General features: G+C 41.5%; 1 protein-coding gene across 2 annotated transcripts in view; it reads right to left on the bottom strand.

The window, feature by feature from the left end:
* LYST (lysosomal trafficking regulator) overlaps positions 1-18,897 on the bottom strand; it is an 86,109-nt gene extending 67,212 nt beyond the window's left edge. For both annotated transcript variants that reach the window (XM_063328985.1, XM_063328986.1), the window contains exons 1-2: positions 18,811-18,897; positions 844-928 (exon numbers count right to left, since the gene is read on the bottom strand). The gene's annotated coding sequence lies outside the window, so the exon portion shown is untranslated. The remainder of the gene's footprint in view (positions 1-843; positions 929-18,810) is intronic.
* Between the last annotated feature and the right edge of the window lie 7,369 nt (positions 18,898-26,266).

The following is a 26,266-nucleotide window of genomic DNA, read 5'->3' as shown; positions in this document are numbered from 1 at the left end:
GATTGTTTCAAGGAGAAAATTTTAAGGAGAAAAAAGAAAAAAATGACTTAAGGTAAATATGGGAGTTTCAAAATTAAAATGCTTTAGATTTACCAGCTCTCACGGTGTTTTCCTTCAAGCAAGACTGAGTGGGTGGCAGTCACTACTATGGTATACTTAATTCGAGATACAAGTCTACTGCACATGTTCAGGAAAAAATACCAAAAGCATTGGTACTGATGCCCAAACTGATTAATTTTACTTCAGATAATGCACCCAAGGCACTCATACACTTCATCTATTCCCTCTATCTTATAAAAACAATTTTTGCTCTCTTATGCCACAGCATTCTTTGGTTGGTCAGCCCTAGTACATGTTCAAACATTTAAACTGAAGATTAAATCAAACAAGGCAAGAAATGCAAGACTCTGCTGTAGAAAACTCAAGAGGATCACTGAGGAAGGCAGAACAAAAACAAGAATCGGTGATGGCAACTATAGAAACAAGAACATTTAATCTGCATAAAACCCAGTTAATGAATACTCTGGCATATTTAACTCCTTTTATTTCTGTATAAACAGCTGAAGTAAATATTTTTGCAAGTCAAATATTTTTATCATTTCCAAGCATAGAACATGCAAAAAGAGAGCCAAGTAACTTCCAATATAACATTTGAATATAACAGGTGGATTAGTACTGCTTGATCAAGAAACACCTACATGCGATTATTACATAAAAAATAAGACCTTGTAAGAAAGAGCAAGTTTGATAGCACTAATGGTACAGAAAGCTCCTTACAGTGGCCAGACTGAGTACTTATACATATAATGACATTCACTGTAGAAGTAAAAGTAAAATTCTTACCACAATTACTTTGCCAGCTTAACACATTTATCTTCTATCTGGAAGTAAAAGCAAATATATTCTGGAAATATCACCCCTGGTTCACCTGTTTTTAAAAACAGAAAAATACATCATGGTTAATATGCAATTTCTTTGCTTTTAAAACTCACTTTATGATAGCTATTTGAAATTTTTTGATCTTTAAAGCTCTAGTTTTCTTTTTAGCTTACAATTGTGCACAACCCAAATCCTATTACAGAGAAAGTAAATGGTGCACATAAGGCAAGTTAACATAATAAAGTTTATTAGTTTTTAGAATGTAAAATGAGCTAGGTACAAAGGTTTAAACATTTCCCTCTAGAAATAGGATGAATTTTAGTGATCGCTACCTGCATACGTAATACTTGAAGCACTTTAACTCTAGGTACAAGTGCCAGATAGTAAAAGAAACTGAATTGTGCAATCAGGTGCTGATGTAAATGCATTTTAAGCCTGCCCTTCTATTTTGTCATGACATATAACCAATCTTTATTACATTAAGCACTGGGGAAGGTTTAGTTAATAAAATTGGAAAGGAACAGTACTGTATCTGCTCTGTACAGACAAATGGCTAAAGCAATTTAAGAGTCACTTCTCTCCTATCCCTTTAACACCCTCCAGTCCTAACAGAAGATCAGGACATTGCTTCCCCCCACTCCAAGAGGAGTATTTTAAACTACCCACTTTAGTTGTAATTCATAATGCAAAAAGGACTAAGATAACAACAGGAAGAAGCAATCTCCCAGTTTGCTCCAGAATGGCCAGAAATAGCAAGACAGTTACCCTTAGTATGCACTTTAGCAAAAAAAGTCAAAACAAAACAACATATACACCAGCCCTGTATTTGTGAGCTCTACACAAAGAGCAAAAAGAAAAATGACTGCTATAGAGATTCATAAAGCCCCAACATGCCATATCCCTTGCTCTAAGCTAAACTGTGGAAGGGTTTATTAATTTTTCATAAAATCTGTTAAGTTTCTACTTAACACACTTCCTCTTGCATCTTTGGAGTGTATTCAATCTAAGAAAAGGAAAAAGTTGTTCTAATCCTCCCATAATGCTCTTATTTACTTAAACAAGATTGAAGAGCTCCTTAAATATGCTTTAAATCCTAATGTATGGTTTCATCTGACTGGCTGAATACTTTCTCTGCTGTTTCCTAGAAGGGAGCGAGAAATAATTTCAATATTTATTTCTGCAACCTCTCAGCATTTTTTTGCTACCGTTTTCAAATGTTGAACAAATGCTAATTACACAGAATCACAGAATGGTTCAGATTAGAAGGAACCTTAAAGATCATCTAGTTCCAACCCTCCTGCCCTGGGCAGGGACACCTCCCACTAGACCAGGCTGCTCAAAGCCCCATCCAGCCTGGCCTTGAACACTTCCAGGGATGGGGCATCCACAACTTCCCTGGGCAACCTGTTCCAGTGCCTCACCACCCTCACAGGAAAGAATTTCTTCCTGATATCTAATCTAAATCTACCCTCTTTCAGTTTGAGGCCGTTACCCCGTGTCCTATCATTACACCCCCTGATGAAGAGTCCCTCCCCATGCTTCCTGTAGGCCCCCTTTAGGTACTGGAAGGCTGCTATAAGGTCTCCCTGGAGCCTTCTCTTCTCCAGGCAGAACAACCCCAACTCCCTCAGCCTGTCCTCATAGGAGAGGTGCTCCAGCCCTCGGATCATCTTTGTGTCCCTCCGCTGGACCCTTTCCAACTGGTCCATGTCCTTCTTGTGCTGAGGACTCCAGAGCTGGACCAGTGCTCCAGGTGGGGTCTCACCAGAGTGGAGTAGAGGGGCAGAATCACCTCCCTCGACCTGCTGGCCACGCTTCTGCTGATGCAGCCCAGGATACGATTGGCTTTCTGGGCTGCAATTGCGCATTGCCTGCTCATGTTGAGCTTCTCGTCCACCAGCACCCCCAAGTCCTTCTCCTCAGGGCTGCTCTCAAGCCATTCTCCGGCCCAACCTGTATTTGTGCCTGGAATTGCCATGACCCAGGTATAGGACCTTGCACTTGGCCTGGTTGAACCTCATGAGGTTCGCACATTACTTAGCCATTTACTGGTAACAGGTTTCCTTAACAGTCTTCCTTATAGTTAATTCTGTTTTTTCAAACTAGCATTAGAATATTTGTGTTTGCTGCCATTGAGTACATTTTAATTGAGTCCAGTTTTTAACAAAACCCTAAAATTCTCCGAAGTTACATCCACAGGTACATCAGGCATATACAGAGATGAACCATGCACACCCACATTTACTGAAGCATCCACAAATTGGGGTGCTGCAGTTTCAAGCTAGTCTAAATGTTAAAACCTTATTCTTGAGACATGGTAAAGAGACAAAAATGCATTTGCTACCAATGGGAATGCGAAGGGTAGTAACCAAGAAAAGCCTCAAAACCATTCAACTATAAAGGTCTCTAAGTGAGTGCTCAGAAGACGTTTATCATATCCACAATTAATTTTGGGGGGGTAGGAGATGGTGATAGGAAAAGAGAAAGAAAAAGACTAAATTAATTCTAAATTCATTATTTCAGTATTCTCAGGTGGTAAGTAAACACAAATTTCAACTTTAAACTTAAAATTGTGATAAGCATGAACATTACATGAAAGACATCCTTACACTGTGGGTTCCCCAGGCAAGCTCCTAATATTGGCTCCCCTTCCAGTGCTTGGGAACAACACATCCAGTCTCACAGAAAACTGACCTATCCATACAGCTAACATTCACAATTCATCACAATTGAATAGCTTAAGCAGCTAGTGGTTTTGCAGTTGTACCAGACTATTAAAAGATGCAAAAATAAGCTGTTGTGTTTTAGTGTCCTTCCATCTGAAACTTCCATCTCCATGTTTCCCGCATTGCTTGCGCTGTTACATGGATTAAACATATATTGCCATATTCTAGCAAAAAGGGTGAATTCTCAGTGCCAGTGATAAGATAAAGTACTATTTTGTTGATGCTAATGCAAAGAGACATCAAGCATGTCGTCTTAATGCAAGAATGGAATATATAATTGGTAAGAAATTAAAATGCTCTCATTCTACAATGCAGAAAAAATTGTAAAGAGGTACCACGCTGGGTAATGAAGCACTTTTAGAAGGACTCATTCCAACAAGTGATAGCTACTTCTCAGTTGTACCTATTTATTTTTCTGCAATTAAGTTCTGAAACAGACTGACAGCACAAACATGCCTTCGGAAACAGTTTCAGATACAACTTCATTATTCATCCCATCTTGAAGGTAGAGGCAAAGAACAATACAAGGAGAACTGAGAAATAATTAAGAAGTTTCCAAAAAAAAAAGCTGACAACCTTCTTTCCTTTCATATTTGTTTCCCAACAAGCGATTTGAGCACTTAAAGCACATTGCTTTTCAAAGAAGAACTCGGTGAACAACTTGCCCTGCTGATGCTCTAACAGAAAACACTCTGCAGAGGTGTGTTTTTCAGGTTTGCTTTGTTTTTAAAAAGCAACAAATCCACCCCTACTAAGGTTTCAGCTTGCTTGTCACCTTCTCTTTCTATTGCAGATGGTGGCATACTGATACTACTCCCTACTCAGCATAGCATTTCATCTTAGTCCAAGAAAGTACGCCAGACAATTTGCTTTGAGCAGGAACTACTCTACTGCAGAATTTCTCTTTTGTTTTAAGTGACACATCTTTAACTGCTGTGGTGCCAGGTAATATGGAAGCAGATGCTACACAAAACACCTGTACTGAAGTAGAGTGCCTTCACCTCTCTTTAGACTTCAGAGGTCACCTTAACTAGAGTAAAACTCTGAAACCTAAAACATCACAAATGAACCAAGCCCTAAGAGAGCAGAAAAACCTACCAGAATGTCAGTTCACCATCGCTGTGTACAGTCCCAATGGGACACTCAGTTTCGGAACACACAATGTGTCAGAAGTTCACCTAGCTGGCCCTTAAAAAAAATAATCATTCTCAAATTCCATTTCACCCTCTAGAAGAATATGATTATCATATTTCATAAAAACTGCCACTACTAGATAGTATTTATTTCTAAAAGTAAAGAGGCCACAAGTTGTTTTTTTTAAAAATAAATCACTTAACCATGAATGATCTGACATTCACATATGATCTGCCCTCTTCATGCCCATCTTTCTATCATCCTCATAATTCAATCCATGTCATGTCTGCGCTTTGGCCCCTTCCTGCACCAGCTCTCCAGGGACTTAGTTTCTATTTGCTGTTGTGGTATAAATCTGTTTCCTGCACTTGAAACTTACATTTTCTCTGGACTTCTTTTCATTTTTATGAAGTTGCTGATCAGCTGAGCATCTTAAAAGTATAGGAATGCCTTGTACTTACTTCAGTGGACTTTAAGCCTTTAAAAGAAAATTCCAAAACTGTTCTTTAAATAATTTAAACAATGGAACTTAAGAGAAGATCAATTTATCAGTCTTGAATACACTAGCTTTATATAGTACTAATGATTAGATGGTATTATCTCTAACATAAGTGCAACTTGGAGAATGAAGAAAGTGCAACAAAAGCTTAGGGTCAGGGTTAGTACTCTGTATATGAGAGTGAACTGGGTCTTTTACTTGGTTATGCTTTCAGCACTGCATTGCCCAGAAAGGCCTGGAATGCCCAGAAATGCAATAAAAAGTAGTAATCACTATATTAGTAAAGCAGCATTGTAATAAAATACAGTACTAGCCAAATGAAGTCAAAATCCCATAATACTAATGTGAATTACTGCTTTCAGTAACTGTTGTCCAACAGCTACAGCAAGAGTAAAAGAAGGAGAAAGTTTGCTGGTGGTCTCCAGTTCACACAACAGCCCAAATTAGTGCTCTAATAAACTTACCTCCCCACAACCTTTTTTTTTTAATGTTAATTTTGTAGTACTAGCAAAAAAGGAACTACTTAAACCACCTCTATTTGTTGTGAAGTAGAAGTCAATAAATTTCTTCAAATTACTCATTAGTAAATAGTGGTTATCAGTCTAAAATGAACATGCTACCAAGTGCTGTTCATACAGGTGCATAGTCAGGCTTGACTGCCTGAGTAAAACAAAGTGATAATATACCTAGGAAGGTACGCATGACACATACGAGCCACATACAAGCCATAATTTCCTAGAGCTCACTATGTTATCTCCAATAAAAGCAGTCTTGTCTACCAGATTATATGAGCATCTTACTGCACTAAAGGAGTGACAGCCAGTCCCATAAGAAAAATAAACTTATGAGAAGCTATTATACAGATCATGCAAAGAGGAGTAGAGAATGTATAGCTACATTAAGTTAATTTATTTACCTTCCCTAGTTTTCTGTTTAAGGTAAGAGATAAACATTGACCAGGCGTAGCATGGCTGCACATCCTTTTGCTGCATTTTTTTAGTAGGTATTAAATTTAACGCTTTGAAAAAATGTAGTTTCTATAAGCCATTGTACAATCTAGTTATTTCTGTTCAAAACTTATAGCCCTTTTACCCATTCTCTAGAATAAAGTATATGGGAATATGAGTCACCACCAGCCAACAGATGCAACATTTACTTTATACAGTATTCACTCCATTTAGCAAATACTTGTCCCTCCCTCATTGCTTGTACTTAGTATTTATGCGCTGGAAAACATACTTGTGACCTCTTCAATGATTTTAACATTAATATGATTATATCAACTGTGATTTTAATCAGATTTACCTTGAGGTTAAACTTTCAATTTAAGCTCAACCTTCTGTTAGCAGAGGACAACAGGCATGATGAAGAGCACTGGCACATTATTAACATTAAGGCACTCCATAATAGGCTTTTTCAGTTGTAGCACAGATTGCTGGGTTTATTACAGAAACTAAATTTATCTTATTAGTAGCAGACACCAAATTTGACTGCCTTCTATTCAAAGAAATTTGTTAACAATAAAACTAAGGGAATGCTACAATTAACTCCGTTGCACAAACTGGGTAAGGAGCAGAACATAAAGCACAGGAGAGTGCAATAGAGAAATATGTATCTAGCATGGCCTGGAACAAAACTGGAACATATCCTACAGTGCTGCCTTGAGGCCTGTACTTGGTGATGAAATGCAAGTAAAGTCTCAAACTAACATGTCGCCAAAATCAGCATTCTTTCTTTTCTGTCCCTTTGATATCATTCAAAACTTTAAACAGGCTAGAAAAAATACCCAGCTGACATTGCCAAAATAGGCTACACAGCAGGTGCAACACACAAGCCCTTAAGAAAACAGGAACCTGCAATTCAAGTAGAGCATCAACAGAAAGCTTGATATGCTTTGATGCCTTGTTTTACCAATGCAAGGCAATCAGCCAAAAGCATAGCTTATAAAAGGCAGTGAACACTTGCTAAGCATCCAACAGCTCTGATATTCAAAAAACAAGAGCAAACAAGAGCAAAAACATGACACTTCAGGTTTAGTTCACTCTCAAAACAGACATACCAGACAACACTCCAGCTCCACAGAAGATCTCCTCCTTACTCTTCATTTCCAACCCCTTTCTGCTCTGTCCTTTGCTATTATTTATTAACTATTTGGGGTTGAAGAAGCAGACAACCTATTAAGGCACACTAAGGGAGTGTTGCTCCAGCCATTAGGCTGCCCATGAAAAGCAACCTCTTAACATACAGAATTTATCATAAGACTGCAGGTAGACATCAATTTTCTTGGCACAGTTCTACTTCTGACAAAGTCCTTGATTTCATCAAGGAGTTCAGTAGCTAGCTTCTAGTCCTCTGTGTAATCCACTAGATCAATATTATTTCCAAACAAGTAATTTAGAGTCTCTCTCCACAAAATAAAAAAAGTGTAAAGTAAAAATGCTTAGTACTTTTGGATAAAGAACACATGCACTGTACTTTTAGCTAAACAGGGAAAAGTGTGTCAAGTTCACAAAATGGTAAACAAGTGTTGTTTCAATAAACACTGAAAATTATGTTGAGACCTTCAGAGTAGTGGTGTTGCTGTATATACAAGTGTGTTTATGTATGTATAATCTTACTAATGCCACTTTTATGCAAAATCAAAGTATATTTAACTCCTACCTCACCTAGGTGGGATACTCATTTTGCAATACACAAGGTCTGAGAGTCCTGCTTCTACAAGTATCTTAAGCCTCCTATAAGTATGTAGTCTACTTATGTTCTGCTGCTTAGGTATTAAAACAAAAATTAATCCATGAAGCTCAGTGTTTATACAACCTGAAAATTAGAAACTTTCTATCTCTAAGTGGATGTGAAAGCATTGTATCTTACACTGAAAGACAGAATTTTAAGGAATTGTATCATCTGTGCTTTCTGAAAAAATATTCCTTAAAGAAATAAAAATATTCTTTTCATATTGTGTATGGTCAGGAAACACTGACGTGGATGCCTAAACCAGCCACTCCTGTTGCAGAATAGGAATGCCAAGGGAAAAATCAAACAAGATCAGATAAATGCTATGCTAGATTTAGATAAATAAAAGAAACGGGCACTTTCCAAAATACCTATTAGATATAAACAAGTCAGAAAACCTGTAATTAGCAAACATATCCAAGGCTACAAGCACCAAGAGATGCACACGTACAGACAGGTCAACTTCAGAGAGTTTCAGAGATGTCATTCTTCTGATCAAGACCCAGACCTGCGGTGCACCACACCGAATGTGAGGTAAGTGAAGAAAAGAAAACCCAAACCCTTCCTTACCTCCAAATTATCATTTGCCATGTATTTTCAGGCCTCAGTGTTTTTTTGACAGTTAGAAATTAAACTCATGGGTAATTTCTTTGGGCACAAAGTTTATTCCAGACTACACTACCCAAACTTGGACAGTGTATTTTTTCAAAAGTAACTTAAAACGTATTTGCTAGAGTTTAATCTGGTTCCTGTGATATATTCTGACCTGTAAGTGTTTAAGTCTGCTCTCCCCAACGTGACTATTTCTAGAATCTCACTTTTCTCTAGCATAATTATTGGTAACAGCTCTGAACAAATCATAGAAGGACAACTCAGAAAGGTATAACAGATTAACATATATACAATATTCTTGTTTACATACAACTAAAAAAAAAGTCCCATTTACCCACAATTCAGTTTTCCTGTTCAACAGTTTCTGAAGTGTGATCTTAGGACATTACTTCCACTAAATGAACCCTAATTTATATCCCTAGCATTCCCACTGTGCACTGTCATTTCATTATTCTGTGTACCTGATAAAGATATGTCAGTCTCTTAAACATAAAACCTACTAATAGCCCTGAAGTGCATAAGATTGTCCTACAAGGCCAATGGAGACTATCAACTCAAAACAGCAAGTTTCTAATTTGTTAGCTGCCACTGACTATAAAAGGACTGTAACTAGTAGCAGCACACAGCTGGAAACAAAGGCAAGAACAACGTTAAGATATAATAGACTGCATTAAAGAGGCTGACCAAACAGGGACTACCAAAACCAGAAGAGAGAACTTGGCAAGAAAAGAGCAAGTGATGCAGGATCTGAGTGCCCCTAAAGGAAGCCAGTGCTCACACAAACTAACAGCAGACCTTTCCACTTACAAGCAATGCACCAGAGATCTATAAATAAAGTGGAGCACGTGCAGTTTGTATGATGTTCTAGAGGTCTGTAATTACAAAGGTTAGAGCCATAATCATTATGATTACAATGAATATTCTACTTCTGACACCAATCATGAAGCTACTGGCAAAACCTAGGATTTCAGTAACAGCCCTAGCCTATCAGGGCCTCAGAATTCAGGGAGACAATGCATGGCAAAGTTTGTACTAGAGTATGGTAGAGGCCAAACTGCACATTACTCAAACCTAGCAAACTTCAGAGATTGAGAAGGCTAACATCCCTCTCTTATCCTAGCTCCTCGTGAGCGTTAGTTGTCCTCACTCACACCACGTCTGTAACGTTAATACCTTCTGCAACATGGACAACAGCTTTCCATATCTTACATGAATTCCCTAGCCTAATTCTGTATAGCAACTTTACTTAATTTAGTTAATTGGTCTACTTTGTCAGGAGATCCATTTTTAAGAATGTCTCATTAAGGTCAATTTGGTAACTTTTGATAGAGCTTTATGACGCATCATAAGCTACTGAATCATCCACAGCAGTGAAACACAAACAGCATTTAATCAGCATTTAACTTCAACTACAGCTTCTTGTCCCACTTGATTGTGAAGTATTCACATCATGATTTGTTCTTCATCATTTTAAAGTCCACTTGCAAAAAACTAATTTGTGTTACCTGTTTAATTCATGACAGGACATTTACAAGTCGAGTTTATTTTGTTGCTGTAATTTCAGGATGCTTAAAAAGTGAATTTGTTAAACTTAACATGTATAGCACCAGCAAACCCTATTCATGCTTAATACTTCTTGGAAAGTACTATTACCCTGGGGACTAGAATTAAATGCCAACTGTCTACTTGTACAGCACACAATCAAAAACTTTGACTACATGTACCATCATGTAAGAAAGGGGAAGGGAAAATCTGTTGGCAGAAAAATAGCATGTTTTAATATTTTAGTTTTACACCATCCTAGGTTTTCCACATATAAGTATCTACTTGACATATCTGACCCTTATTTGGAGAAAACATTAGATCAGATTAAGATCTTTATGAGTCTTTAGTGCAATGTTTTAAGAAGTGTTCACTGTAATAATGACTATCCTAATGGAACAGAGCAATGAAATGTCAACTGGTGCTACAAAGAAGGCACCAGAGATTAGGTAATCAACGCTAGGAAAGTTTTTCTTGCTAAAATTCAGCAGGTTATCAGGTTCTGCCTTGAGCTATGAAGATCTGTATCCCCTTTAAGAGTTAGCAGATTATCAACAATTTCCTCCTTTTGAGTCTGGATGAAATATCATCGAGACAGAGTTAATGGTGAAGAACCCCACAGGCTAGCTACATTTTACACAAGTGCTTTGGGACAGCTTCTCAACTTAACATGGAATTTTATTTAGTCATACAATGTGAAACACCTGTGAATGCATTCTTGTTGAACCTGAAATCAAGTTAAAAGATGAGAGATGATTCATCTACCAGATAAAAAGTACAGCACTAATGAAAGACAGGCTCTCAAACAACCACCCACACTCAAGTAATGCATTAACCCTGTACATATGCTAGACTCAAGTTTATGCTTAGCTTGTGGTCTTATAGTATCCTAAATCAGTAACTACAATATAGTTGTTAGCCACATTAAATCCATTCCAGTTCATTTAAAATTTGCATATTTCAGACCAGTGCATGCATGCACAGAGAATAAATATTCCTTAGAATAGGCACGGGGAAAACTGGGGGCCTTCAAAGATAATCATTGCAACATTAACTGTGTTAGAAACAAAAATGCTTGCTATCATGGAAAACAGATAAAATTCACTGAAGAATACCAAGCCGATATCATTACCGTGAAAATGCCAGAAAAAAGCTTTGTTAGCAGAGTTGAACACAAGGATCCATTCCAGAACTTATCTGAAGTGCCAGAGAACACCACCTGTAAGAAACACATGGCACCAGAGAAAGAAATTGACAAATGTTCCACCACAAGACAGAATCTATGTAGAAAAGAAGCTATGAAAGAGCAGTAAGTTCTTCCAAAAGAAACCTGAAGGATGAAGATCTGTGAAACATTCAGCAGTAAAAAGGCTGAAATGGCATAGCTCCCAAGTGAGCCTTGTTCTGAACCCTACTCAAAGAGTGCTAACAAGTTCTTACCCAAATTAAAATCTACAGGTAATACTCCTAAATACCTTCTTCAAAGCTTTAGGTTTGATACTTACTCCCAAAACAGACTACAAAGCAAGCCTTGACAGCCATGGTTGCACAGTAATGACTAATGACTAAATCTAAAGATCAAGACTAACCTCCACAGGCTCTGTAGAGTGAAAGGAAAGCAGCAATCCACTACAGAAGGTAAGTCAGCAGTTGAGGGCCTCTCCAGTCATGACCCTACACAGACCAGCCCTGCAAGACCAGGCAGGCTTTGCAAACACCCTCTTAAATTAAACTGCAGCATGACAGATAGTGTTGTCCACGGTACAACTGGGACAAATGCTGCGGTTGTGATCACACTACAAGTATGCAGACACACTGCATCTACCTGGAGAACATTTTAAACAACAAGTGTTCCACTCATGATCTGGAGGACCATACAAATCTTTTTGTAATTTACAAGAGTACACATTTTGATTGCACCAATACTCAGAGAGATCGAAGAAGCAAGAGTTGCTGAGCAGTTTCTTGAGACACTCTTGCTGAAGGGATATGAATGAGTAAAAGCTGTTTATGAAACTGAAAGCTTAGTAGGTTAGAGGATTAAAACTAGAAAGTAAAGTGCTTAAGATACATTTTGGCATTGTGTCTAAAGTACCCACTAAGAGCAATTAAATAAGAGGGAAAGGTCAGTGATCGGGATTAAAAAAATAAAGGTCACCAATGGGCAGAACACTAATTCTGCTTCTGGGACTTTAAACTGGTCAGTGAAGTCCATATTTTCTATTAGTAAACAGACAGCAGGTAGCAATTCTGAAGGTGGTATTTAAAAAAAATCATTTACCTAAACATCTGAGTTTCATACACTGTTATTCCTATTAAGCTCAGTCTGCCGGCTTCTTTACAAAGTGCCAACAGCCTTGGATGCCTTCGGGAAGCAGACCCTGCACTTCCCCCAGGCTTTACAGCAAAGAGGTGTTTGTTCCAGCTGTGCTGACCCCTCTTGCACTGAGCCGGCCCCAGAAGACCCAGTTAACAATGATGAGAACTACAGGCAAAATGACTCACATAGCATCTCACTTCAGGTAGCTTTTTATCCAGTGGGAATGCAGATAAGGAACAGCTAGGATTTTTATTTTATTCTTGAAGTTTAAACAGTGCTCAAAATTAGTCAAGCAGTATAATCAATAATTATACTTAATTTCACATAATAACGACTAAGAGTATGAAGTTTCCCAGTATACCTATTACTACATAGGCAAATGTTTAAGAAAATCCTGAAGCACTGGAGAAAACCCTAAATTCATGCACAATGTAAAAAATATCCAAATTTACATTTAACAAGTCCCCAAACTATAGATGTCTATCACATGTGCACACAGAAACAAGGCTTCACACTGCTGAGAGATAGCTGGGGAGATGAATGAAGTGTGTCAGATGAAGGCTACATACACAGCCAAGTAGTATTTTCAGTAACCAATCATCATATGACAACTTCTTCTGCAAATGCTAAGGATTTAGCAGGACTCCAATACTTCAGTTACAAAGCCAATTTGATTAATTCAGGCTTCTAAAAATAATTTTAGACTAATTAGGAGTGCCTTCTGGAGTTGAAAAGGCCCCACAGAGCATTTCATCTATACATCAGACACATAAAGGAAATTCTGCATTCCTTTGATCTTTTGTTAATTGAAACTTACAAATCAAGAGTGAAACTGCACACTCTTCAGTGATTCAAATCTCCCCTTATAATTGAAAGATGCAAGTAATACAAAGATAAATATATACCTCAGGTAGCACACAAACTTTTACAGTTTGGAGCTTTTTTTTTTTCTATAGCAAGTCATAAGAATGTTTGCTCTCGATTCTTGGAAATTAGCACTGTTAAACACTCTTGCCTTCCAATAGAAAGAGAACAGGAAAGTGAACGACTTGCACTCTTTGGTTAATTTTAAGACTATTTCAGTGTCTGTTTGAATTACTGAATCAAAACTGGACAAATTTAGACTCTTCAAATATTATAATGAAAGTATATTGCTGAACTTTTATCAGTTCCTGCAATACAATTATGAACTATCAGGAATATTTCCTTAAGTCTCAAATATTTTCCTTATTAATTCGCTCTTTTCCAGAATTCAGACATTGAGAACTATTCATCCCTTCAGGCTGCTGTTTCTGTTACTCATTCCTTATCTTTTAGTTAATACACTAAAGCCTAACCAAATCAGTTGCTTACTGAGGTTAACAGATCTAGTTGGATGCTTTTTGCTATTTATCCCCTCCCCAAAAAACATAAATCTTCAATAAGTGCCTCCACAATACTAAAGAGGAATAGACGAAGTCAGGCATTTACCGAGATTAAAATGGACAAAGTTAACATCAGTTTTAGTGCTTCCAAAGAAGCCTTGCATTTGGCACTACCTGACAGTAATTCCTTCTGGTATTTCACCTTCCCAGTTTTCTCTTGGGAAAGCAGGTTTTTCCTCTACTGTCACATGTTCGAAGAACCAGGAACTCTCTTCCTCCCACCTCACAATTAGTACTTCATGCTCCCATACTTTTCCATGGAGCATGGTGATGCTTTCAACTGAAATCAAGGAGCTCAACTTTCTTTAAGAAAAGAGGGCAAAGAATGCCTAAACGTGAGGATTAGCTGAGATTGTCAAACAGTTGCTCAACCACTCTAACACAGGCACAGTCTAATGGGCACTAGTCTTCCACCACCTTTCGCAAACCATCATTCATCACTTTCGCCCTCCACTTCCCACGTTTCAAATTATCCAGAAATTGCAGAAAATCTCTTTCACAATGTAAGAGTAATTCTCACAGTGCCTCACCTTCACATGGCTCAAAACCCCCATACAAACTCAAGTGCCACTGGGCAAGCCCCAGATGCCTGCAGTGAACTACACAGGCTCAGACGTGCAGGAGACAACCCTTTCAGTGCTTATCCACTGTGTGGCCACTGCAAAATCCCACACACCGTAACAGCCAGCAGTAGTGAGTTATTTATGGAGAAGAGGGCTAAGAAATAAAGTCTGAGAAGCAGAAGAGTGGAAGCCCTGCTCTTCTGTAACACACCAAAACCACAAAATACCTCAGTTACAGAATATGAAAGATGAAACGTGCAGTGGTGACTAAAAAAGCTAGTGGAACTTAAGAGAGGTATCTGTAACAAAGATACAACAGAAGTTTCAGCATTTACAGGTACCAAGATATAGCACCATTCCAGGACTTCACTACATCAATCACAGCATTACATACCCATCCCTTCTTCAACATATGTAAGCTAATGAATTACACAGAATGGTAGGGGTTGGAAGGGACCTTTGGAGATCACCTAGTCCACCACCCTGTGTTTAACTTTGTTCTGTCTTGCTCTCACACTCTGCATCAGATTTAACCTATATCCTCACACACAGCAAAACACAGTTACTGAAAAAATCACACTAGCAAGACTCATGCTTCTACTCTGATATTTAGTACCAAAAAACCCCAACTTCCCAGAAAAATGGGATTTTAATCAGACCCCAGGCTGCAAACATGAACCATAAAGAGCTAATAGCTTGTAACAAGAAAAATCTCAAGACTGTACATAGCATCTTTTTCTCCTTTCCCTTCCCCTTCACAGACTCCAGTATCACCTCTGTACAGAGTGCTTTATCTGGAGGCAAGACATTCCCATGCACTAATCTCAACAGGTCACTGAAAGACAGGTTCAAATGCAAGACCTGAATCTGAGCAGAGGAAAAGAAAATCTGGATCTAGTACCTACCGTGCTGCTTTATTAGTTCTGAAATGACCATGACAACTGAAGCAGACACCCTGTTGAGTCGAAGCAAAAGCCCCCACCTCCTGAGGAGCAGCTAGGGTACAGTTAAACAAGACAGCTCAGCCCACCTGACAACTCATGACTAGCAAGAAGGTGTTTCTGTTCCTCCCCAGCAATTCTTCCCTTTCTCTTCCTTCAGCATTGCGTTCATCCAGTTCCTTCTTGATGTGACTCATCTCCACAGGTTTGTAGAAAATTAGGTTTTTTCAGCTGGATTTTTTTGTTATTGTTGAACTGCCATGTTGAGGAATCAGGCAGTTGTCACTGCCAGCAAAGGGAAGAGATCTCCCTCTTCTGCAGCAACAAGCTGCTTGATCAGCTTAGCCAGCTCAGACAAATCAATCCAGGTGACAGAACAGAAGGAACCACAGGTCTCTCCTACCTGATACCAGTCTAAAAAAAGGCATATCATCTCTAGATCAGTGCTATCGCAAGAGCTGATAGCTCTGATGACACCAGCTCAATTACTTGATACTATCTAAAGGCCTATGAATCTTCATCAAGCAATAATTTGCCAGAGTAAATGACATTCTGACAACTGTCTCTGAACTGGAAAAGAAAGAAAGAATCAAAGCAATGCCAGACATATATACATAGAGCCCTCCCTCCACTGCATATTACAGTCCTTCTCCAACATTGTAATTCAGTTTTCCAAACATAAAAGATGACCTTAAAGTTGAATCAACAATCTGACATAGTGACACCTCAGGCAACAGACACTACAGTTCTTCACTAAGGAAGCCCACAGAGCCTGACATCTCCTCAAAAAGAATAAAATAGATATTAGCAAGGTCTTGTAGATGATAGTTGTTCACTCCAAAGCGCTTAAATTCACCTGCAGAGGATAAGCAAGTGTGTTCTGGACAGCAAGCACTTCCTGGCGTGCCAGAATCCTCTTACAAAATAATCATTTCACCCTACGTTCCCTCTGCTCCCTTCTGCCCACAAAAGACAAGCATCAAAACCAGTTTTGCTTCAGAAATCCTCTACGTGCAACACTACCTTATTTGAAACGGGACCACCATAACAATGGCAATATTCTTCAAACATGAAGGGAATTAGACACAAGCTGCAAGGGCATACAACTGTATAGTAATAAGGATGCACCATGGTCTATTGAAGAAATCACTGACAATTAAAATACAGAACTTCCTGAAGTGTTTGTTCATATTTCATAGGATTTGCTTACATTCTTTGAGCTTAACTGTAAAGAGAACTATGTATGAGCAGCAACTTACTTTTAGTAAGTATTAAGAATATAGTTTCTCTTTTCTAATGCTTACATATTCAGTGTCTCACTTTTCAACAGATCCTATGCTATTGTTCAAGCTGCTTACAGTCTCTTTTCTTATTGTCTTAAACTGCACTAAAAACTGATGTGGAGGCACTTGGAAAAACCTACCAGGGGCTAAGAGAAAGGAAGAAGCAAAAGAAGCATTTAAGAAGAATCTTAATTAAACTGTTACCGACCTAACAGAAAAACTTCTCACAATGAATTAAACATTTTTAATGGAAAGCTGTCTTTGAGTACAGTAAAAAAACGAATGGGGGAAGGAGAGAGGGAAAGCAGGAAAGGAGTGATGTTAAAAAAAAGCTCCTCTTAAGAAATCCGTATACAATCTTACAAACCAACTGATGACTAACTTCCTGAGGTCTCATTTACTAACTCTGGTTTTAGAAGCAAGGCATTAAAGCTACTTGCTCTTAGCTTCCGAGATTCTCTGTCCAATGAGAAAGAAAGAAGAATAAAATTAAAATACTTGAGAAATAGCTCATCTTTTTTTCTTATCTACAGCAATATATGAAAGCATTCTCATTCTTCATTCACTGTATTTTAAACATTCAACAGAAAGTGAGAGCCACTAAGCCACAGATTTTTCTAAGGTATCTGAGAGGATACTTTCTTCTTTGCACTATTGGTCTGTGAGCCTACAGTTAAAGGCAAAAAGGGGACTCGGGAGTATTTTCCTGACTCCTTACCACACTGTAGCCCCATAATGATAAAAGCTCCATGCAGACACACTCTCTTGACCAAGCATGCAAATTCAGATCCTTCCTTCAGGAAGGGTTAAGTGTTCCAGACATTTCTTTTCTGGTACATAGCACAAGATTATGATACACATGACTAAAACGAATCTCCTTGATGGTTTTTCTGCCAAAGATTGTCCCACCACCTCACAGGCAACGGTATGATTCTGTTACTGACACAAGATTGTGTCACTAACTCCAAGTGTCCCTAGATTCTTATATTGAAGTCTTACATATGGCACTACAACTAAAAAGGAAAAAAAAAGTCTCCCATGCAGATTTTCTTCTCTAGCCAGTTCCTGTTTATAACCACATTAGATGCTTTTCTGACTCCTAGGCCACCACATTCCATCACCTGATCCTCCTTATGAGTTTCTTCAATTGCTCTGCTTTCTCTTATACAAGAAGTTTTATTCTCACTTCCAGTGATGCACCTGCTTCCCCTGCCTCCTCTCTCACTGTATAGGTAAGTAAAAGGCAGCTCTTTAGTTCATTTGGGGATACCAGGTAATGTCCAATTCTTAGATTTATGGGATTTTTTTTTCCTCCCCTCAGAAGAGCATCTTCACACATTCTGCCCACACTCAGGGAATATACAGAAGAGTTCTCATTTCTCCTCTGTCCACTCTTTTTAGTGGATAAAAAAAACCAAGCACAGTTCAGGTGCCGAAGCGCTGCGACTGTTGTATTCCACATCCATCGACGTTATCGCGTTTCCGTGAACGGCCCACATTTGCTTTTCTTCGCTCGTTATCTCCTATCATCAACACACGCCTTGTCGCCAACCAGGCGTTGCGCTCCAGCCCCGCACAAACGCCCGGCAAAGCCCGGCCCGCCGGAACGCGGGGCCCGCAGCACCCCGCCGGCAAGGGGGAAGGGGCGGAAAACGACCCGGTACGCGCACACGGAGCACTCGGTGCCGCCTCCCGGTAAGAGGCGGCGGCCGCAGGCTCGCAAGAAGCGCTGCGGGCCACAAACGGCCTCACGCAAACCCACCCAACGCACAGAGCCGGCCCCGCAGAAACACGCGGGCCCTGAGGGCGCAGCCGCCCCTCCCGCCGCCGCGGCCCGGCCCCTACCCCGGGGAGCCCCGGGGCGGGCAGGGCCCCGCCTGCGCCACCGGTGGCCGCTCCTTCCGCCTCCCTCAGCTCTGGCCGCCGCGGCCGCCAGGCTGCCCTCAGCCTACCTCAGCGGGCATCTTCACGCTGCCGGGTGACAGCCCGCCCCGGCCCACGCACCGCGGCTCCCGCCTCCGCCCGCGGCGGGGCTCCCCCTCGCCGAATCCCGCAGCAGGGCCTGTGCCCGCCGAGCTGCCTGCTTGCCTGCCACCCGACCCCGCACCGCCAGGCGGGCCCTCTCCCGCAACCCGGTGGCCGCCCCGCCCTTACCCGCTCCTCGCCCCACCGGAGCCGGCGCGCCCGGCCGCTCCGCTCCGCTCTTATCCCGCTGACAGCGTCCCGGCAGCCCATGGCGGGAGGGCCCGGCCCGGCCCGGCCCCGCCGCGCCCGCCCGCCCCCCGTCGCCCGGGCAACGCAGCGCCCGCCCCAGCCCCGCCTCTCGCCCCGCCTGACTCCGCCGTTCCCGCCGCCACCGGCACCGGCGGGTGGGTGGGCTGCGGGCGGTCTCACGGTGGCCCTCGGCTGCCGCAGCGGGCTGGCCGGGGCGGCGGCGGCGGCGGCAGGGCGCTGCGGGAAGGGCCGCGGTGTGCCTGGGGTCGGGTCGTGACAGCGCCTGCGCCCGCCGGGTGCCACATGGGCAGCCAGGCCGCCCGCCTGCCCGCAGCCCGCCGGCTGAGTGCTCCCCACCTGAGGGCTCGGCCCCTTCACACCACCGCCAGTCCCCCCAGCTTTAACCTCAATATTTAAAAAGGCTCTTAACGTAGGTGTCGCGTATTTCTACCCAGTGCGCACCTCGGTGCCGCCTGGCCCCTGCAACCCCGTTCCCGAGCGATGCTGTATGGCGTTACTCGTTTCACGGTGAGGGGATTTCACGGCTTTGCAAGCAGCGGGAGAGGTTGCGCTCTGCTTTTGGTATTTGCTCCGAGTAAATTCTTGGAGCAGATTCAGGGCTGCCGGAGCTGGGCTTTGGCACTCGGCTGAGAGGCCTGGAAGAAAGGATTGCCCTGAATGCTCCCTCTCAGAGCAGGTTCACACGTGCAAATAAATCAGTCATGTGCCCTGACTCCCTGCCACTGCTCTCGCCCTCTCCAGGAGTTCACCTCGCGCAGCCAGGGCACTTATTAATATTTTGAAAGTGGCAGCAGTACATTACAGGCCATGTTAAAAAGCGCACACTTCATACAGTTATAACACGCCTAGGTTTGGCATAGCCTTCCTGATTCTTGAAAACAGAAAAAGGTCCACAGGGTGCACAAAGCGTCCTTACCTTGGTGCATCCTTCTCACATCCCTACGCCTCTCTCCGGACCATTGGCCTCCTGCTCCCTGACCTCCGCTGCCTTTCCCGGGGAGGACTTGCTTCAGCCCTGTGACTGCCTTTCAGTCACCATCCCAGAGCCTGCTGGCTACCTCAGTGGCATACTGGGTTTGTAAAACTTAAGCCAGGCTGCCTGCAAGGATTATACGGCTGGACGGAGCCAGATCTTGGGAATGCTTCAGGCAGCAGGATCCCAGGACCCACCTGCCAAAATAAGTTTAGATACACACGAGGTAACAGCAGTTAAGTCATTTGCAAATATAAACTTCGATCTGTCTGGGTATTCCCCGTGTATACCCTGCTTCTCGTACTCTTTCCCATGGCATCTGTTTATGGCCATATTTCATATTTTTTTTCCCTCGGCACTTACTTTTGGCTGTTTTTTGTGATGGTCCTCATGCAACCTGTCCCTGTTAGACGGGTATTGGGCTAAAGAGCCTCTGGTCCAAGCCAAGAGAGCAACTTCCCTGCAAGGGCCCACTTTGAAAACCCCAAGAAAGAGCCTTTTTCTAGAAAGTAGGCACCTAGATAACACTTCTGCACTTGGAAATGTCTTAAATCCCTGAAAAAAAGTCCTAGACAACTGACGCCGGTATTTCACTAAAACCAGGAAGGGCAAGGAGCCTAATGCACTGCTCTGCTGCCGAAGGAGGTTACGCAGCACAGCCATGGAGCAGCAGGCATGGGAGCCCTGGTGGCACCACGTGCCCCTCATTAGTTGCCCACCCTTGGGAAGGCCAGATCTCAGCTCAGAGAGACAAGTGGCCTTCAAGGGCACCCAGCTCTCTTCAGTGACCACAGAGAGAACTTAGGGACTTTGGGAAGACTCGGTGCCCTGGAGTTTAGATGCCAGTTAGTTGCTAATTCAGGCAGACTAAATCCTACTTTTAAGCCAGTTTAATTTAAACTGGTGGATAATGTAGTAGGATTTGGTCCAGCCTATCCCAGCTGGCACTTCAGCTACTGTAGAGGGAAGTAAGTCAAGATTCCCACCCCACCCCTGGGCTCGGGGAGTTCTTGCTCTGAAGCAAACTCCCTAACACTTGCATGAAGCTGCTCCACTTCCTGTAGCCGAGAAGAAAGAGAAGTCTCTTTTACCTCGAACCAGGGCTTCCTGTTTACCAAAAGGAAGAGATAAGTGCTATTTTATCATTCTTTCAGATCTTCCAGCTGCTGGAGGATGACCACATGTACGTGTCCCTCCTCAGTGCTGGCCATGGCAGGAGGACAGAGGTTTCTACTGGCCTCATGGGACATGAAACTCCTGCCTGCCAATAACTCCAAGGCTCTTTGCTGATATGTCAGCTGTTGCCCAGTTTTCCTCAGCAGCAGATGTAGGGCAGAGCCAGCATGGTGGTTGATGTTCACACATTGCCTATGTTTTTCTCAAGGAGCCCAGTGAAACTAAGTAGCCCGTACATTTCCTTGTGTAGTTGTATGGCAGAACCGAAACAGCAGCAATGAAAACGAAGTCAATGGCCATCAGTACATCAACTCACTCTTGGAATATTCACTTTTAAAGGGCAAAGAATAGGTGCGTTTCAGATTGAGAACGTAAATTTTACTGAAACTTAGAGTTTTCAGATGAGAATTGGCTACCACATACAAACATCTGAGTGAATTTTTGCAAGGCATCTATTAAAATCTTTGGAAGTTAGCCATAGCCTAAATTGAAATGCGCTGAAGCAGTTGTCATGTGTGTGCTAAAAAAAGATTATAAACTGTTTAGACTGAAAAAATGGTTGCAAAAGGTAAGTAGGTGCAATTAGAGATTTTAACAGAATGGCAATGTTCTCCCTTGAATGTTTCAAAGTGGAACCTATCTTTCAGCTCATGCAGATTTTCTTTAATTATAGTAATTAAAGCTCCTGCTACAGACATGACAGCATGCCTGTTGTCCAGTTTTAAATCTGAGTTTTTCAGTAAAGTACTATGCTTTCTGAATTTGAGAGCAGCCCTGAAGAAAAGGACTTGGGGGTGCTGGTAGACGAGAGGCTCAACTTGAGCCGTCAGTGTGCACTAGCAGCCCAGAAAGCCAATCGTGTCCTGGGCTGCATCAGGAGAAGTGTGGCCAGCAGGTCGAGGGAGGTGATTCTCCCCCTCTACTCCACTCTCGTGAGACCCCACCTGGAGTACTGCGTCTAATTCTGGAGCCCCTACTACAAGAGAGATATGGACGTGCTGGAACGCGCCCAGAGAAGGGCCACGAGGACGATCAGAGGACTGGAGCACCTCTCCTATGAGGACAGACTGAGGGAGTTGGGGTTGTTTGGTCTGGAGAAAAGAAGGCTCTGAGGAGATGTTCTAGTGGCCTACCAGTATCTTAAGGGAGGCCTACAAGAAAGCTGGCGAGGGACTTTTTAGGATGTTGGGTAATGGTAGGACCAGAGGGAATGGATCAAAACTAGAGATGGGTCGATTCAGACTGGACGTCGGGAAGAAGTTCTTCACCATGAGGGTGGTGAGACACTGGAACAGGTTGCCCAGAGAGGTGGTGTAAGCCCCATCCCTGGAAGTTTTTAAGGCCAGGCTGGATGGGGCTCTGAGCAACCTGATCTAGTGGGAGGTGTCCCTGCCCATGGCAGGGGGGTTGGAACTAGATGATCTTTAAGGTCCCTTCCAACCCTAACAATTCTATGATTCTATGATTAATTCATGTATGTCAACATAAATTTGCAGCAGCTCCACTAAAGTGAGTAGAATTACACCAGTTCATGCCAGCATAACTTTAAATCAAGTCTGGTTCTTTCTTGGTTCATTGATAACTCCCTCTAATTCTACAAACAGCACCTGAATCTCACTTGAAATTTATAAAGGTTTTCAGCAGAAGTCTTCCTGAATTTCTACTATAATTCTCTGTTCAACATGCAGAAGGTAATAAGATGGAAAAGAATATGAGTGGCATTTCCCTACTGTTTTCTAGGCCAGGAGAACAAGCCCTCAGCACCGAGACCTGCACAGGTTGCATCAGTACTCTAATTCTTCAGTATGTGGTGTTAACATTCACAGACAGTAGATTTAGATCAATGGTTCCAAGATTTTAGGGGTCAATGGGCCACTGTCCGTTCCCAGAACTTCTTAAGTGCCCACTACACATTTTTCGTAAGGCACTGTCTTACTCTTATCATCAAAGTTTCAGATGAAAGCATTACAAAGATAACATAAGTCTTAGATTTTGTGGGCCATTTCTACAGTCTCATTCTCTCTCTCTCCTTTCAAATGAGTATTTACCTGTCTAGGAAAATTTACCTATGTTTTAATGGTATAATAAAGTCAGTAATAAAAACTGTGGAGTAATACATATAATATCTGAGCTGTCTTGAATCCACAGTCTTAAATCGGAGAGGTTCATGGAAAGGACATCTTTTGTCAGCTGAGATGAGCAGTCTTTCAGCAGGGAATGAATAACAGTCTGTTTTCCCAAGGAAGCACATTACTCCATTTTTTCCCCTATGCTACTGTAAAACATCTGAAAGAGCGGGTAAAATAGCGAAATAGTTTTGCGCTTAGGGAATCAATGAATGGTCTGAGGGATTCATTAAATTAATGTGCTAGTTGTGATGTGGGTCTGTCTATATCATGAGAAGAAACAGTCTGTGAACAGCTACACTTCCAGATCAATGTTGGAGGAGATAACTGTTGAACAAATTCAAGGACAAACAAATCCAGGCTGGCCACATTTCATGTCTGGGTTCTTCATGTTTGACTAGTTGACTACAGTGGTACAGAAAGACCAGAGAGAAAAGGAAAACGTCATTCAGTGTAGTGGGTATAACGCAAAGGGAATTAAATGAGGTTAAGTGCTTCCAAATGGAGCTTAAAGCACAAGAGTTGTGGGAAACCTTCCCTAGTTGTTTGTAATCCTTGTTTAGGCTTGCCTACTGCAAGCAGGGCTTGATTCCCAGTGACGTTTGATTTTTCATTGCAGTAATTCCTGGTCAGCACACTCTGATGTAAGGAAGTATTTACTGATGATTCTAGTTCCCATTTCCAGAACAGAAGAGCAGGTAGCTGGATAGCCTGGCTGCCACACATTGTATGGCCCCTAAATTTGTGCAAATCTAGATGAAAGAATTCAAAAAGACTCGCATTACTAGTTTTGAATCAGTGAGTCTACTTTGACCAGCCTTGGCTTTCCCATTTAGAAGGAATTCATCCAGTTTAAATGGATGAATTTACCTCAAAACCAGTTGAGGTAAATCACTGGTTGCACTGTATGCTGAACTAGAATTAAATTGCCTTTAGCGCAGTGAGTTTAGATGAGGTAACAAAACTTGATTGAAACCAATTTCTATAGAAATGATTGAAGCTAGAATAATTCCCACTACAAAGAATAAGAAAAGCCTAACGAGAAATGCAAATGGTATAAAAACCTATATGCAGGACTTTGAGCTTTAATTTCCACCTTCTCCTGGCTTTCAAATGTATGAATTGCACCAGATCATAATCTCTTACAGTTACACATTGTCATGTGTCTGTAACAATGTCTAAAGGTTTGTCCCTGTTCCACAGTAAATAATCAGGCAAAGGATGTGCTCTTGAACTGAGTCAGTTCAAGAGGTGAAGCTGAGGTGAAATCTCAATAAAGGCATGTCAAGCTGCAGTTTTCATGTCTCCTTATTAGTTCCGTCATTGTCTTTAGCTGGATCTACTACCCATGCGAAAATACTAGACCTCCCTATCTTCCTAATCCCCTGCAAAAAGCATATCTGCAGTTCACAATAACAAATACTTTATGTTTTTCTGATAAACACTGTGAAATAAGCTAACTCACAGAAAGAAGTATTTTTTTTTAATTTCATATTAATACTGTTTCATAGGAAAAGTCTTAGTAGATTTTCATTTTCACCTCTTATGCACCATTTCTGAATTTTTGCCCTGCTCTTCTTAAAATATTAAATTAAAATTGGACTAAAAAGTTTAGATTCAGTAGATATTTTATAAAGAGAAAGCAAAACCAAAATCAGGCAGTTCCCAAAAGAACAAAAGCCCCTGAAAATGACCTTGTTGCTGTATGCATGTTTTTGTCATAACTTGCTCATCAATTCATACCATACTAAAGGTTATCCCCAAAAATTTTTCAGGATAACAATCTACCTTTTAAAGGAGAATATCATCAGAGTGGTAGGTCTGGGAGCTGCACGTCCAAAGGGCATTGACTGTGTGGTAGGTAGATGGTCGTTTGTATTTGTGTGGATAAAGCTTAGGCAAGCTTTCCTGTTGAATCCTTTCACCCTGTTCCTCTCACTCCTGGCATATCTCTCCTTTTCCCTTTTCCAAGAAAACAAGCTCATTTTACTCATTTTGCCTGGACACAGTTGAAACAGTCTGATACTTCTCATTATTCTTATGACAGCTAACCTTTCTTCATGGATATTTAGTTTGACAGGGGACACTTTATGGTTTTGTTTCAGTGCGGATACCTCCATGACTTTTTCACTGTTTCAGTTTCCTGCTGGATTCCAGTCATGTCTTAAAAATGGCCAGACTGGGTCGGACCACAGAGCCGTTCAGCCCAGCATCCATTGTGGTTGCTGGCCACAACCAGGTCAAGATACACAACCAGGACAAGTGTACAGTGACACTTAGTACCTCTTCCATCTCACAGTGGTCTGCAGCTCAATAACCTCCTGGGATAGATGTGCCACCCTCCTGATTTGATTAATTTTTCTTCCACTGATTTGGCCAGTAGCTGTGTGAGTCCACATAAGCCTTTGGCACCCACAAAGTTCCAAAGTTCAGTTACACAGCTAGCTAAAAAGTACTTCTTTTTGTTTGTTTTGAACCTTTTACCTGCCCATTTCTCTTGGTTTCTCTAGTCCCTCTCTCTGTGCTGCTCATGATTTCAAAATTCATTGTCAAATCTCCCCACTGCTCCTCTTGTTCCGCTCTGAAGAGCCCTGGACTATTTAATCATTTGCTGTGTACCAGTTGCTTTGGCTTTCTTACCCTTCTTTGAATCTTTTCTTGTCCTTTTTAGCATAAGAGAAATAGAGCTGCAGACAATATTCAAGATGTGAGTTCCATAAATTTTCTGCTACTATGCTTATGTTTTCTTCTCTGTTCTTTCATTAATAATTCCTAGTGTTATACTCACTTTCCTCTTCCATCACTGAGCACTGGGCTGACAACTTCATAAAACTATGTGTTGTCACTCAGGGATCTCTTCTACCAAAGCACAAGGAGAAAATTCAGCACTGCTCTCTCTGGGTGCAAAGTTAGGGTTGTTTGACTGGGGTGCATTCCTTTGCTGTTGTCAACATTGATTTTTTTCTGCTATTTTAACCCAATAACTCCTAACTTGAAATCCTTTTCCCAGCTGACTTTCATTTTTGCTACCTAGAGTAACTTACCATCAGGAAACTCTTTCACCTCAAACTGCACTTCTTTTTCCAGATAACTTCTATGT

Source organism: Chroicocephalus ridibundus, chromosome 3 (assembly GCF_963924245.1).
Source record: "Chroicocephalus ridibundus chromosome 3, bChrRid1.1, whole genome shotgun sequence".
Lineage (NCBI taxonomy): Eukaryota > Metazoa > Chordata > Aves > Charadriiformes > Laridae > Chroicocephalus > Chroicocephalus ridibundus.
Note: the sequence above shows the minus strand (reverse complement) of the source record. Positions and strands in the feature narration are given on the sequence as shown.